Source organism: Pholcus phalangioides, unplaced genomic scaffold, assembly GCF_987345545.1.
Source record: "Pholcus phalangioides strain wild (caught in Gottingen) unplaced genomic scaffold, Ppha-v1.0 ptg000015l_1, whole genome shotgun sequence".
NCBI classification, from domain to species: domain Eukaryota; kingdom Metazoa; phylum Arthropoda; class Arachnida; order Araneae; family Pholcidae; genus Pholcus; species Pholcus phalangioides.
The window spans coordinates 83,882,337-83,897,933 of record NW_028301608.1 but is presented as its reverse complement, the minus strand read 5'-3'; the positions used below and the strand labels follow the sequence as shown (position 1 = coordinate 83,897,933).

The following is a 15,597-nucleotide window of genomic DNA, read 5'->3' as shown; positions in this document are numbered from 1 at the left end:
CCCCAGACGAAAAATATATATTTTGCAATGTAAAAATATTTCTTAAAAAATTAAAATTTCGAAAGAAAATACCTTTATATCTAGTTATACAAATGTTGCCCTGAAGGTTATGTGATGTGGCCTGCCCCCTCAAACCCAATTTTGTAAAAATGAACCAAGCGGCACATTTACAGATCGCTTAAATGGCGATTCCAGGCACAATTCCAGAGCATTTAAGTTGCCCGTGGCACATTTTTTCAGATCGCTGAAGTAGGCCCGTGGCACATTTTTTCAGATCGCTGAAGTAGGCCCGTAGCACATTCAAAGATCACCTAAGTAATCCGCGACGCAGTCCAGAACACTTGATCCGTGGCACATTTAGAGGTCCCGTGAGTGACATGTGGCACAATTTTAGAGCTCTTAAGCGGCTCTCCGGTGCGCTTCTGCATCACTCAAGTTACCCGCGGAACATTCCCAGATTACTTAAGTGATCCCCAGCATAATTACGGGTCACTTGAAGGATTTCCAAAGCACTTGAAGGATCCGTGAAACATTTAGAGATAATTAAAGTGGCTCTGTAGGGGACTTATCAATAGGTAAAAAGTTAGTTCAGGTGCCCAATAACTATCGAAAGGTTTTTTTCCGTTTTTGGCGCAGAATAAGATGCCATTAAGAATATTTCATATCTTCATACAGGGTGGTTGATGACGTAAGCATCATTCAAACCCCCCTCCCCTCTTGTCATCAAAAGTCAGCAAATCGGAAACTCCCCCCCCCACCCCATCGATGCTGACGTAATACTTGAATGACCCCTAATCAAGATTTTACCTGTTTGTGAACAACACTAAAATCAAGGCAAATATCAAGGCAAATATATCTCCCTTTAATTAACCATTTCAGCTAGAACTCCGACCTATGTAGCGCCCGTTGTGGTGGGCGTATTTCGTTAAAACCTGGTATACACATAATTTGGGGAATGGCGTAGGAGCCGCGGGTGCTAAGGGGGCTCCAGAACCCACGAATTTAAAAATCCACTCTAATTAATTAAATTTCTTCGTTCATACATTGTTTCAATTAAAAATATGTCAACAACACCAATTTTCATCTTCATTTTTGTAAAAATAATAATAATTTTACATGCATTTTTATGAGGGTGAACCATAGAGGGTTAAAGGAAAATATGCTTTCCCCGTCATCGATCACCGTTTCAAGACTCACTTTTTTGTGCTCGATGAGACAGACAAACAAACTGACACTACTGGATCGGAGTTGTGCTCGGTTTGAAAGAAAAGGAAGAAGGTACATGTGCGGGGGGGGGGGGGGGTCAAGTAGTAGTAGTAGGAGGCTACATCAGCATCGCAACTAAGAGCGAGACCACAGAAGAACTCAGGGACAACCAAGATAGGGTTGTGACAGCCCTTCATCGCTATTATGAGCTATGCAATGACGTCACTGGTCACTAGTTTAAGTCTTTCTCTAATGCAAATGTAATTGCACAACTCATGAATTAGTAGAGTCTTCTTTTATCACCTTTGATAATCCACATTATATGTAACTTCACTCTTTTCTGATATTATAAATACGTGGGGGGGGGGGGGTTATTTTCTTATAAATAAACTGACACTACTCAGACGTACGTAGCACCCATTCTGATGCAGGCATTTTGATTAAACTTGGTATATAGGATATATGGCCATGGGGGAAAAAGAAAGGTGCAATAAAAAAAAGTTAAATTTTTGACAACCAGATGAAAAGTGGCGCTTTTTATAGCAGTCATATTTTTTCTATGGCTGAAATTACGTTTATACTAAATTTAAATGAAATACGTCCACCACGACGGGCGCTGCATAGGTCGGAGCAGTGTCAGTATAATTAAGCTGAGTAGTGTCACTTTAATTATACTGACACTACTCTGACCTATGTAGCGCCCATTGTGATGGACGCATTTCATTAAAACCTGGTATACACGTAATTTGGGGAATGGCGTAGGAGCCGGTGGTGCTGTGGGTGCTGGAGCACCCACGGAAATTTGTAGAACGGGTCCGAGCACCCCCAGAGAGAATTGATTTAGAAATATAAATTTCGTACATGAAACTCAAGACGAGCACCCACAGGTTCGAAACAGTTCCGACGCTCCTGCATTTGAGGCCGTGGAAAAAAAATAACTGCGATAAAAAAAACTCCACATTTCCACCTGGTGGTCAAAAAGTGAACTATTTTTGTATGTATAGGCTATTGAATCTTCCTCTTTTCCCCCAATGGTCCCTATATCCTATATACCAAGTTTCATCAAAATGCCTCCATCAGAATGGGCACCACATACGTCTAAGTAGTGTCAGTTCATTTATAAACACCCTGTACTGGTCTGGGACAAATAACAAACATTGGTTCTTCCGATATGTACTAACTATTCGTTCATCAAAGAAAAGCGAATTCCATGAATCGAATATCGCTTCCTCTCACGAAAATAATTTTCCAACTCCCACGATAATAAAAGAGAAACACAGACGTATTCGAACATCATTACATGGCAATGGGATGATTTCGGAACAGGAAATTAGAAATTCACATGCTATTCATGGCTCTTCAATCTAATTTTTTTCCCTTTCTTTACTATTATGTGCCGCCACCATTGGAAAAATAATGAAGTTTCCTCTGTCATTAAGAAACATACACACACACACAGGGATATATCGTAAGTATGTGATTTCTACCTACTCGATTAATGAGTCATCGTATCGAGAAATGAATCCTCGCCGCATATCAATTTATTATTTCGAGAGCCTACGCGATGTGGAATCTGGAAAATAAGTTTCCTATGATGGTCTTGCGAGAAACCATTGATGATATTTCTGCGAATTCGCTTTGTGAATTCACTACAAATAACAATAATACTATCAGTTCTGAGCGCTTTAAGGTTGGTACGGGCTCCAGCTTCTATGAGGTGTTTTATACAAGGTGTTCCATAAATTCGGGAACAGTTTAAAGAATCATAACAATTGAGGAAATTGGTATATTTGAATGCGTTTGTAAGAAAGTTGTTCTCACGAAGGGGATTTTTTTTTTCGTGCTGGGGGGGGGGGGGGGAAAGAATTAGTCCAAACTTTTGTCGACAGAGAGTAAGTACTACGCGAGAGCAAATCACACATTGAAAATATGCAAATCAGAGTCCCACAAAATCCAGGGTGTATGATTAACAGCTAATTTCTGAATTTTCTTGTTATTGGCGCTTATACATGAAGTTTCTTATCGTGACATTGGTGGATTAAGCAGTCACTATTTGTGTGTCATTGATTATTGATTATATGTGAATTTATATGTGCAATCTATATGTAATATTTTTATTTATTGTTCTGAAGATATTTAATAAAATTTCTAGACACACGCATCCTCCAGGAACGCTTCGATATCTCAATGAGATGGGAAGCGGGGTGTGTTTGGTTTTCAAAGTTCAAAGTCACTATTTGTGAAGTTGTTTCACCTCAGCCACGAATCACTGGATGAAGCTGTGCGAACATTTCGGACACAGAAGAGTTTGAAGAAAGGTTCAGGTTCAATCAGCCCTGGTTTGTTTTCGGACAGCTCTCTCTATCGAAAAAAAGTTGAACCAAATTTTTTCCGGGGGGGGGGGGGGTAGGAGAAACTTCCGCGAGAATAAATTTTTCGCAAACCACATTCAAATATATGTACCAATTTCTTCAATTTTTATGAATTTTTAAATTATTTACGAACTTATGAGACACTTTGTATTGCATAAAAATAAATATTTTGTGATGCATTACGGAAGCTGAAGAAGTAAATTGAGTTATTTAGCGATTTCTTATCTCTCTTTAAACCAGTCATCCGAATAAAACTTTTGTATCGAACAGAACGATGTCTTTATCTCGAAAAAAAACAAACAAACAATTTTGAATCATTAATGCGCTTGTTGTGACGAAACAAAAACTCTTCTATTACTTAGTAAAGTAGAATAGGAAATATGTGAATGGTGTACATCGAGATGTCGTGAACCTCAGAGTGAAAGTCAACGAACAAATCGGGGCTCGAATGACAAGGACATGAATATTAAAGAATAATTTCGAAGAAGGGAAAACAAAAGTATCTGAAATGTACATCGAAAAATAGATTGGAGAGAGAGAGGGAGCAAGCGCTCTCTCTAGTAGGTTATACACGTAGTAGACCATCTTGTTGTTTGTAGTTATTAGCTTCTGGTTGGTATAGAAAGAAAAAAAAAAAGCCCCAACGAACCATCGGCATGTTCGTGATGCGACGCATTCCTCCACTCGTTGTCACCTTCAGAGATCAACAACGTCTTCCTTTTTCTCTCTTCTACCCTCCAGAATAATGGGTCACAGCCATTGTCTTTAATGCTGCAACCTGTCGACGTTTATGCATCTCGTCCTACTGAATACACATCCATTGAAGTTGGCCCCATACGATAACGACTGAATATTCGGTCCATGCGAAACAGCTCGTAAATTCCAGTGTGAAGTTCGAGCTGAATATTGAAGAGAGAGAGAGAGACATCGCGATGGGTTTTTTTTTTATCCGTGACGATGGCTTTTGTTTTCAGCAGCAGCGAAAGTTACACGAGAGTGCTCTTAAGATGCACCCGCAGATTGCATTCGATGTCAACACGAATTCACCCTCGTAATGATTTAATAATGAATGCAGAGCGTACAAACAACAAAAAAGATGTTATAATTTCAATGTTTATTCTCTGAAGGAGATTCTCTTTTACGATTTAAACGAGATAATATTTAAATAATGGAAGCCGGAAAAATTTCCAATCACATGTATGAGGCAAGCAAATGAAACCCGTTCTAGTGACTTAATTGAGGCGCATGCAAAAATATTCCCGATAGTGTTTCGGAAAGTAATCAATGAGGAAGCCACAGAATGTAGCTACCTGTGTTCGTTAAAAAAAAATCAGACACGCATCCACATTCTTTCCAGATTCTCCGTTAGTGAAGGACTTGGGTTAGTCTACGAGATCTACACGTTCGGTCAGCTGAATAAATTAATCAAGAATAAGCGATCACCCAGATTACTTCCACGTGATTTCATTTTATTGCATGACAATGTTGTCAAATTGTGTATTTTGTGCCAGGATGCTTGAGCGCGAAGAGGGTAGCATATTCTGCCCAATTTTGAATCCGGACTTGAATTTTCGAACTATAAGGAGTGAATGTGAGTCGGTTTTTTTCTTTCTCACTCACACCACGTTCCTGCATGTACCGATTCGTTAGAAATTCCGCTGAGGAGTGTGTACGAGGTGCATGTACGGTTAAGCAATAGCGCGCCTGAGTGGCGTGGTGGTAAGATGCGCGTCTACCACCGTGAAGGCCTCAGGTTCAAACCCGAGGGAGGAAGAAAAATATGCTTTTCCTAACGAGCCTCAGGCGACTATCATTTCCAGCTCATCTCATTAATTGGCAGTAAATTGCAATATAGCGATATGGCCAGAGTTGGTATTTGGTTAAGTAATAGTAGAGCTGCAAAGCCATGAACTCGAAACCATTTTTTTTAAATGGTTATTGTGATTTTTATATGCATAATCGATTACTATAAAGTTATTCGGCAACGCCCGGCCCCTCATCCGGGCAATGGCTCTAATTCACAATTGTCGATAGAGCCTGGGCGGTGCACGATATGAAATATGAAGTAGTATTAGTAGTAGTAGTAGATTCTGATGCCGTTTTGAAGAGGAACAGTTCGAGACACTCCCTCTGGTGGAGGGAATACGACACTAATCATTTTCATTATTACTGGTGATTAGGTGATTCTTTCTTGGTGCGTTATTTATTTTTTTGACGGGGAGTATATACAGCCAAACCTCGATAAGTCTAATGTACAGCGGCAAACATAAAACGTCGACTTATCGGAAATTCCGATTTCAGAGTGGAGTGGGGGGGGGGGGGAAGAGTTATTAAAATAACATCGCTATTTACGAACATCGTATTAATAAAACATGCCTAACTATTGGAGATGAAGGGATTCGAAAAGATAAGTTATTCTAATTTAATCATATTTAATTATTGAATAAGAATATTTACGAATAAAACTAGACGTTCGTACTGTATTATGGAAAAGGGCGCATATACACGATACTCGTATAAATGAAACGAATTATAAATAAAGTGTATACAAGAGTATAGACTTTATACATTCTATTGCTGAATGCTAAGCTACATTCTATTGATAAATGCTAAGCTACATTCTATTGCTGAATGCTAAGCTACATTCTATTGCTGAATGCTAAGCTACATTCTATTGATAAATGCTAAGCTACATTCTATTGCTGAATGCTAAGCTACATTCTATTGATAAATGCTAAGCTACATTCTATTGATAAATGCTAAGCTACATTCTATTGATAAATGCTAAGCTACATTCTATTGATAAATGCTAAGCTACATTCTATTGATAAATGCTAAGCTACATTCTATTGATAAATGCTAAGCTACATTCTATTGATAAATGCTAAGCTACATTCTATTGATAAATGCTAAGCTACATTCTATTGATAAATGCTAAGCCCCACACACGCACGCACATTCTATTGCTAAATGCTATTGCTTTAAGTTTCTCTCATTCCTGAAAATTTCAACTTAAAGGAAGAAAACTTCGAGTTAAGGAAAGAAAACTTCGAATTGTAAGGGAAAATTTTAACACTAGAAATTGAGTCATCAAAGTTCGACTTATTGCGAATTGACTGTACTTTGAATAGTAAGAAATGCTACTCCGGACTTGTAGATCCTACTCTGTATGTATATAAAATCGGTAAAAGAACGTCAAAAAAGCATCATCACCTGATCAGTATGAGAATGAGGAAAAGCTTCATTTTGCTTTTCTTGATCACCCGGGCAGAATTCTGGAGCGCATTAGAAAAAAAAAAAAAAACAACTCGAAAATTGGAGCAAACACAGAAGGGAGATCTAATAACAGCATATTATGCGATTTAACCGGAAAAAAGAAAACCCAGTCAAAACGGAATCTTCCAGACCCTGTCATTAAATGCACTTATATCGAGATTTTCCATCTAATTTGGCCGTTCTTTTCATCTCGCGGATGCATCTCATCAGAAATTTCGCGGATGCGACCGAACAAGCAAGGATATGATAATACGATTACCATCTCAAGTGAGAAAAGAACCCTTGAGACAGTGAGAGAAACTCTCGAGTGAGTCTTGAAAAACCGATTTGTGTGTGTGCGTATTCCGTAAAAAATAAATAAACGCGCTAAAGAAAAAAAAAGAGATCGAGACTAACGCCATCCGTCTTGATGGAGCGATCGATCTCTTGAGCAGGGTTTAAATAACAGCCCAACGTCCGTCACGGTGAACCGATCATTTTGGATGATCGGCGGTCGTTTGTAGGTCACATACACACACACAAAGATTTAGGTTTTAGTTTTCGTTTGTTTGTTTTGAATAATTCCTGCATTTAAAAGTACTTGAAGAGAGTTTTCAATCTTATTAGATCTTTAATAAGTCACTCTCAATCCCATGGATCCTCTTTTCTTTTTTTTGGTGTCACGGACGTGAGTTTAAAAGCTCGTCCATCTTACTCAAATTATCACGAGGGTAAAACCCGAAGCATTTAATTGAAAGGGATGTTTTCATTTCAGCCCAACTTTCGAGAAGAGAACCGACTAACGTTTTTTTTTGGCCTTATTCCTCGTGTAGGAAATTTGTTAACCGATCATCAATTGCATGAATTTTTATTTTACAATTTGGAGAATTTACCATGTGTGACTATGTTTTTCAAGGGCATTGCTGTTTGGAAGAGTAGATCAACTTCGCCCAAGAATTTTAAGAAGTCATCAACGAATATTTCGTGTATTTGCCTTATTCGTTGATGTGAGGCGAACTTCAATTAAGGCAAACTCTTCTTCTTATCATTGCTATAACATCTAAAAAAACACTCAGCCTAGGAGAGATCTTGGCGACGGAATTATTTCGGTGGTTTTGCTCTGGTGCCCTGTTCAAGGCCGTCTTAAGCGCATCATGGACATGCGTTAAGACGGCACTGGCCCTGTTATGTGTAATAGTAAAACTCCCTACGCGACACCACAACCTGGAGTTGTCGTACAGGGTGTCCCATAAATTCGTAAATAATTTAAAAATTCATAAAAATTAAAGGAATTGGTATATTTGAAGGCGATTTGTAAAAAAAAAAAGTTATTCTCGCGAAAGGGGATTTTTTTTTTGCTGCAGGAAAAATTAGTTCAAATTGTTGTCGATAGAGGACGTTGCATGAAAGCTGATCACAGGTGTCTGGACCTGTAACTGTCTTCAATCTATTCCAGTGATTCCCAACGTGGGCGTTAACGCCCCGTTGGGGGCGATGGAAAGTTCCAGGGGGGCGGTAGAAGTTACGGGGGAACCTATGGGTTAGATTGCGTTGGGGGGCGGTGGGAGAAAAAAATTTCTGAACAAGGGGGCGATGGGCCAAAAAAGGTTTGGAAACTATGATCTATTCTGTATCCGAAGCGTTTGTAAAGCTTCAGCTGGTGATTCCTGGCTGAGGGGAAAAACAACTTCAACACTAGTACTTTATCCACCAATGTCAAAATCACTATGAAAACATTGTGTAAGCGCCAGCAACAGGAAAACTGTGCCCAGCGGTGAGATGCTCATCTTCCACTATGAAGGTTACCATCAAGGTCTATGGATTCGAATCCTGGCAAAGACATAAGAAACAAGTTCTTTACCTACCGTGCATGAGGCGATCACCGATAGATGGCGCCTGATTAATTGTGCACCTTGAATTTCACAGGACTCTAATTTACATATTTCCTATACTTTGCTTTTGTGCATTGCTCTCTATTGACAAAAAAAAAAAAAAAATCGAACCAATTTGATATTGTGCTAAAAAAAAAATTCCCTTTCCTGAGAACAACTTTCTTCCACAAACCGCATTCAAATACACCAGTTCCTTCAATTTTGATCAATTCTTAAAGTATTTACGAATTTATTTGCCTCTCAATGAAAGACACCCCTGGGACACTTGTTTTTTGTCTCTGAAAACAAAGTTATATTTTATTCAGACGTAATCAAGTTCTTATTCAAAAGGACAAGGATCAGGACATTTGTCCCTTAAATAGAGGTGATTTCTTATTCGGAGGTTTGACTGTACCCGGGTCGCTCTCACAGCTGTGATAATTGCGCACAAGTACTGTAGTTTCAAATTCTCACTGCTACGGATCATCATGTCGACGCACATCAATTCTTTCTTCTTGACGCGATGCCACTAACGAAGTTTGGCGACTCCTCTGGGAACCGCGACGCGTACTTTGAGAACCACTCGTCTAAATGGGATTGGCCTCCAAGCCACTAACAATTACGGTTCGTATTTCAAGAATAAGATTTAATTACTGTTTTTATTCCTCTTCCTTCCACAACGTGTTTCTTAAGGAGAAAAATCTTCTCACGTTTTGTTTTCTGTAGAAAAAAAACAAACGATTAATTGTTTTCTTTTTGATTCTGCGGAATGAGTGAGAGAAAAAGATTGATAGATCCTTGTGTAGGGCTGACAGTTTCCTCGACGAAAACTGTTTACCTCTGGCGACCAAGTTCCTTGTGCGGTAGAGAGATTCATACGCAACCAAGACACGTACGCAATCATCAAATTTGTCCCTTCCGAAAATGCGATCCATACCATCTGAAAAGAGATGCGTCTCTTCTTCGTTTTCTAAAATTAAACTCATTGGGAAAATAGCCGCGGGTAAGAATTCAGATCCCGAAGGGGTTTCAGTTGTGTGATGGCGAGGATACTACAGTATGTACTACCGTAAATGACGTAAGGATCTCAATGGGATGACCACGCGCGTTCATCTTCCCCCTTCGTTGGCCGGTGCTGTTGTTGTTGTTGCGGTGGGTTTGGGAGCAATAACACTTATTAATGATATTTCGGCATGTCTGCTTGCAAGACATCGTGTTTTGACCCCTGAGGTGTTTTCGGCCCCAGGTAGAAGTTGGCTACTACGGATCTCACACACACACAAACTCATAAAAACAGAAAGGAAGAGAATGGCGAAGATCGTCCACGCCATGTCTTCTCTCTTTCCTAGCATCGTCCTATTCCACCTAAACCAAGTGGACTGTGTTTGGATCGATCGTGAGAAAACGTCGACTTTCTGCGAAATTCGATCGTAAATAAATGAATGCATTGTTATCACGTAATAATATGCGATTGTTATCAGCCAGTGTGTGCTAATAACCAGGCCAGATACGGCAATAAAACCGATTTGGATGGGGGGGGGGGGGACGAGCGCATTTTGCTTTTGGAAGTCTGATTGAATCGTCGAAGTCATTGTTTAAGAGAAGATCAATTATGAAATTCCTCGGTGATAAAACGATTGTATCCAATCAACGTTCAATTTAAATAGGTTGGTGTGCAGGGATCTTCAACGAACGGCCCGCGGGTCACATTTGGCCCTCGGATCTTGTTGTCGTGGCCCTCCGATCTTTTTTTTTTTGGGAAATGGTTAAAAACGTTGAAAGATGATTAACTCTAAAATTAATGAAATAAATAATTTCGGAATTAATAAAAAAGATAATTCTAGAATTAATGAAAAAATAATTCTAGAATTAATGAAAAAAATAATTCTTTGAATTAATGAAAAAAATAATTCTAAAATTAATGAAAAAAATAATTCTGGAATTAATGAAAAAATAATTCTAGAATTAATGAATGAAATAGGAAAGTTATTCTAGTAATTTATAACTTTTTCGCAACACCACATTCAAATATACCGATTCGTTCAATTTTTATGAATTTTCAAACTATATATGTGTGTGAATTTAAGGGACACCCTGTATTTGCCGATTACTGTTCATGAATGCGTACCTATGGTTCTTAATTACGAATGACTTGGGGAATGCGTTCTCGTCATTAAAAGAAAGAAAAATAAATCGAATAGAGAAAGAAGAGGGGAAAAAAGGATGCGAGAGTCGATTTAATGAATGTCGTCACATTTAATGACTAATCTTCTTTCTTTTTAGCAGTCATTTCCTCATTCCGTGACTGTTTCCACCAAAAACAAAAACAAAATATATATTTCTTTTTCGGGCATTTCCTTCCGATCGATTTAAAATAACCGTTTTAAATCGAATTGAAACATTTGTTTTTCCTTCTTCTAAATACAATTTTAAGCTTCTTGCAACGACTTTGATTTTTTGTGATGAATTGGTTTCCTATTTTCGAAATAGAAAACAGGAAAAATTCACGTAACGAATCAATCGTGTATTTATTGACGTTTCAGATCAAATCTACGACAAGACATTATCGTCGGACATTTTCGGCTGCGATCTCTATTTACATCTTTATGCCTACAAACACAGGCGAATTGCCCAACGAAGTAGCTGAAGAAATTATGCCCATAAAAAATATGGATGTCGAATGTTTTTTTTATCTCGAAAATAATTAATACTATACAAAGCATTGCCCATAAAAAGATTATGGTCGTATTATCTAAGTATGGACAGCTTCTCGATTTATCCCCATATGTTTATCATATGTAGTTCTTTTTAAACGTGTCAATTTTGTTAGAATTCACGACCCCCCCGGAGACTTTTATAAGGTAAGTGTATAATGGTAAGTTATTCCACATTTATTAACAGCCATATTATACAAAAACTCCCTGCGACACCAACACCTGTAATTGACCCTTACTAAACAATACTGGTGTTCCCTTGTCGAAGCAGTTGGGTGACGGTGTATTAATAACTCATGTTCCAGCCTATTAATCCCGTTGACAATTTTGAACACTTCGATCATATCCCCACGACACCCCCCTCCCGATTACTTACTAGTTCAACTGAGGAGTCATAGAAGCTTTGGGTAAAGGAAGGAATTACCCCGGTCACTCGAGAGAAGGAGAAAACAAAAACATAGTTCTCACGGTTACGATAACAGCAACAAAATTTCGAAAATTCAAACAGCGACACTCACTTGTATTCATTACAAAATGATTGACGCATTAAAAAAAAAAACCATAAATGGAGTTGAACGGTACCTATAGCACCAAAAACACCGGCGCTAGACGGAAACAAATTTAAGCAATCAATGCAGATGACATTGCTCTGCATCAGGAAACTCCTCTCCGACGGGTTAGCCCTTGGTGATATCTTATGGTGCTATACAGGTACCGTTCCAGCGTCATTCATCGTTTTTTAATTGCACCGATCCATTAACAATGCATAAAAGCGAATGTGGCCATTAGGAATTTTGTTTCTGTGACCGTAACTGCGAGAGATAGGTTTTTGTTTTTCTTCTTATTTTCGAGCGCATACTTTGAAACGCCTATGCCTCGAATTTCATTTGAATTTGTTAATTCATTTTTGCTGCTAATGGCGGCTCGTACATCGGCGAAGTTATTTTACGACCACATGGTATTGATTGGATCTAAATTAATCCCTTACAGTGGCAATCACGAGAGAGAGGGGGGGGGGAGAGGTATCTCGTCTTCTTAGAGAACCCTCTCATTTTAGCAATCCCGAGCCCAGCTTGCTCTGTACAGAGAGCTGATGACATATTTTCCTCCCGTCCTGTCAATCAACTGCCAGTGAGTGGAGTCAGCCTTTGCTCAAAGTTAGATGACAGGAGAGAGAGAGAGAGAGAGAGAGAGAGAGAGAGATGGTGTTTTTCCCTCTCCATCCTTTTTTTTCGGAGTTATATATAGAAATATGCGTACAGAAAATATATAAATGATGGAAAAGAGATACATAGAGAGAAAAACAGAGTATTTACTTTCTGCCTCCTTGGTTTCGGGGGAAGAGATCGGGAAAAAAATATTCTTCTTGAAAACAGGTGGCAGGCAGTGTTTTCGAATGTGGCAGTTATAATGTGGATTAGGAAAATTTTAAAAACCACTTAAAAAAGCTAAACGATTCAACCAATGAATGCGATGATTTTTAGCGTAGGAACCGAGTATGCGTTGTTATACGAGACGTGTGTTGGCGATTTCCGTTCCAAAGATGGCGTTTTGATCGCGTTCATTAATGTGAGTCACTAAACCATTCACGTGGTGTTACATGAAGAAACACCGAGAAAATAAAAAAAAAAACCAGATCAAATGATTTCACCGGTTTGATTCGAAATAGTTCGTTTCTCAAGACCATACTCTCACTGTGCGTAATGATCGGATGACGGCGGCTATGATTCGAATTGAACGACGTCTTTTTCGACAGTGGGAAGTGAATCGTCATCATCATCATTATTATAATAATGATAATTTACAACCGGAGCATGTGTGTTATAATACTTTCGCTCCACTGCCATAAGGGTACTTCCCACGAAGCATAGCCGAAAAAAAAGAAAGAAGCTTAATGTTAACTGAACCGAAAATGAGTGGAATATTCGGGCAGCCATTTTCGGTTGGTTTGCCTCTTTCTCATCATCCCCAAAGTGTTTCCGAAAATTAGAGTTCACGATCGGTTTTTATTTTTTTTTCCGATGAAAAAGAAAACGATCGATTTCGAACGATCTTTTCTTCGGTGAAACTCGTCTTTAACGATTCATTATTTCTTTATTCTCAGAAGAAATATCCAACATGGAAACCAACTCATCATTTCACGAGAAAAAAAACAACACCATCAATTTCTATTAAAGGCAAAACTCAAATTTCTCTCTGCGAGAAGATAATTCCGAAGGTAATCGATAAAAAATGATAATCACATACACATTCCTGGTGTTATTCATGAGCGGAGCCTGGATGTTGATGATGTTTGCATTTTTCTTGCATTTTTCAGGAGACCTTTTCACTTGAAGAATATTTTTTCCAAGTTTTAGGACATTTTTTTGGTATTTTTAGGATATTTTTTCACTTTTTCTAAATTTTTTTTTTCAAAACTAAAATTATGCTAAAACTTTTAAAACAAAAAACAAAAACGCATCACTTTCATCACTTCACTTGTACAGGGTGGTTATAAATAAACTGACACTACTCAGACGTACGTAGCGCCCATTCTGATGCAGGTATTTTGATGAAACTTAGTATATAGGATATATGGCCATGGGGGGAAAAAAAGAAAGATTCATTAAAAAAAGTTCAATTCTTGGCCACCATTCATAGCAGTATGAAGTCATCGCAGTTATCTTCCTCCCAACCCTGGTCCAAATAACGTACATACCAAGTTTCAATGAACTATGTCCACCACAACGGACGCTACATAGGTCGGAGTAGTGTCAGTATAATTAAGCTCAGCAGTGTCAGTTTATTTCTAGCCACTCTGTATCTTCTTTTATTGTTGACGGGCAAAGTTTAGTATCCATTCCACGTAAATTTAGTATTAAGTAAGAATTCCAAGAGCCGTCAATTTCACCAAACAATAAGTGAAAGTGAATTCTCGGAATTTCAATCCTACACGGCAGATGTCTTCAACCTTTTTCTTGTCGCGAGCACTGCCTGTAGCAAATCTCAAAAAAGAGCACCCTTGCGACAAGTTTGACATACGAATGGATGAAATTAGCAAGATTTCAATCCTTGCATGCAATTTTTAAAGGGTGTGTGTTCAATTGGAAAGTTGATCAAGTGCAGGCGAGTACGAAATCGTACACCGTCATCGAGCAATCTGAGTGCTTCGGAAAGCACCGCGGTGCTCGCGAGCAACGGGTTGAAGATGCCTGCTATATGGGGTGTCGAAAGGACTTTTTTTTTCGTTATATAGGGTGTCTATAGGCTTCATCTCGTCAACTGTTCGTCGTAGAGGCATGGTTCTAATTCAAAAAATGCTCAAAATCTGTTCAGAAATCACCCTGTACCAGTTGTGAGAGTGAAAAGACAGTGTATTGCAGAATAAAAATTCTACTATTTTATACGGGCACCCTGTCCTGAAAAACCCTGTGAGAAAGTTGTTGCCGTGTCTTTTCTGAGGCCAACAAAAAAGCTCTACGTTTTTTAACTGCAATATTCGCTGGGACATTTAAATTAAAAAGGAAAGAAGATGAAGTTGGGAGAGAGAGAGAAAGAAGAGAGAAAGAACAGCATAAATGAGGGAAAGGAGCGTTGTCCGCAGTTTATGCCGTTCTTTCCCCAATTTGTTTTTCACGTTTTTTGAGTTCAAATATCTCAACAAATATTGCACTTAGAAACGTGGTTGTATTTTCCCTCTCAAAAATGGGGATTTTTACACACATTTTGAGGTTGTTTTTTTTTAAATGTTGGACCATACCTCTACGACCTTATACTATAAGAGTTTTGGAAAAGATTTTTTATAAAACTTGAAAAAATGTAACTAATAAGAACATCGGTTGTTTTTATTTTCAAGTTTTGCGAAAGATCTTTTATCAAACTTTTATAGCGTGATCCCGGCCTCAGAGCGTGGTCGTCCAAGAGCATTCCCGAACATTTAACATTAGTAATGAGAAGTCTATGCATTTCGGTCCAATTTTACGGTCTAGCGTGGCTGCATTTTTGTACCTGCTCAAGTCCAACCCCGTAGATAAGTAATCGATTTCTAATGACTTATCTCAAGACGAAAGGTATTATTAAGACGACGCGATCGAATAAAAGAAAAATTCAAATGTCCACGCAGTCGGTTTTTTTATACATTGGATTTTCTGATAAGAAACCATATAGTATATCCTCTGTTATAATCTATAACTGGCACTT

At 38.5% G+C, this 15,597-nt stretch overlaps 1 protein-coding gene across 2 annotated transcripts in view; it reads right to left on the bottom strand.

The window, feature by feature from the left end:
- The window catches only part of LOC149076871 (uncharacterized), a 175,400-nt gene that overhangs the window by 51,512 nt on the left and 108,291 nt on the right, over nucleotides 1-15,597 (bottom strand). The window lies entirely within an intron of this gene.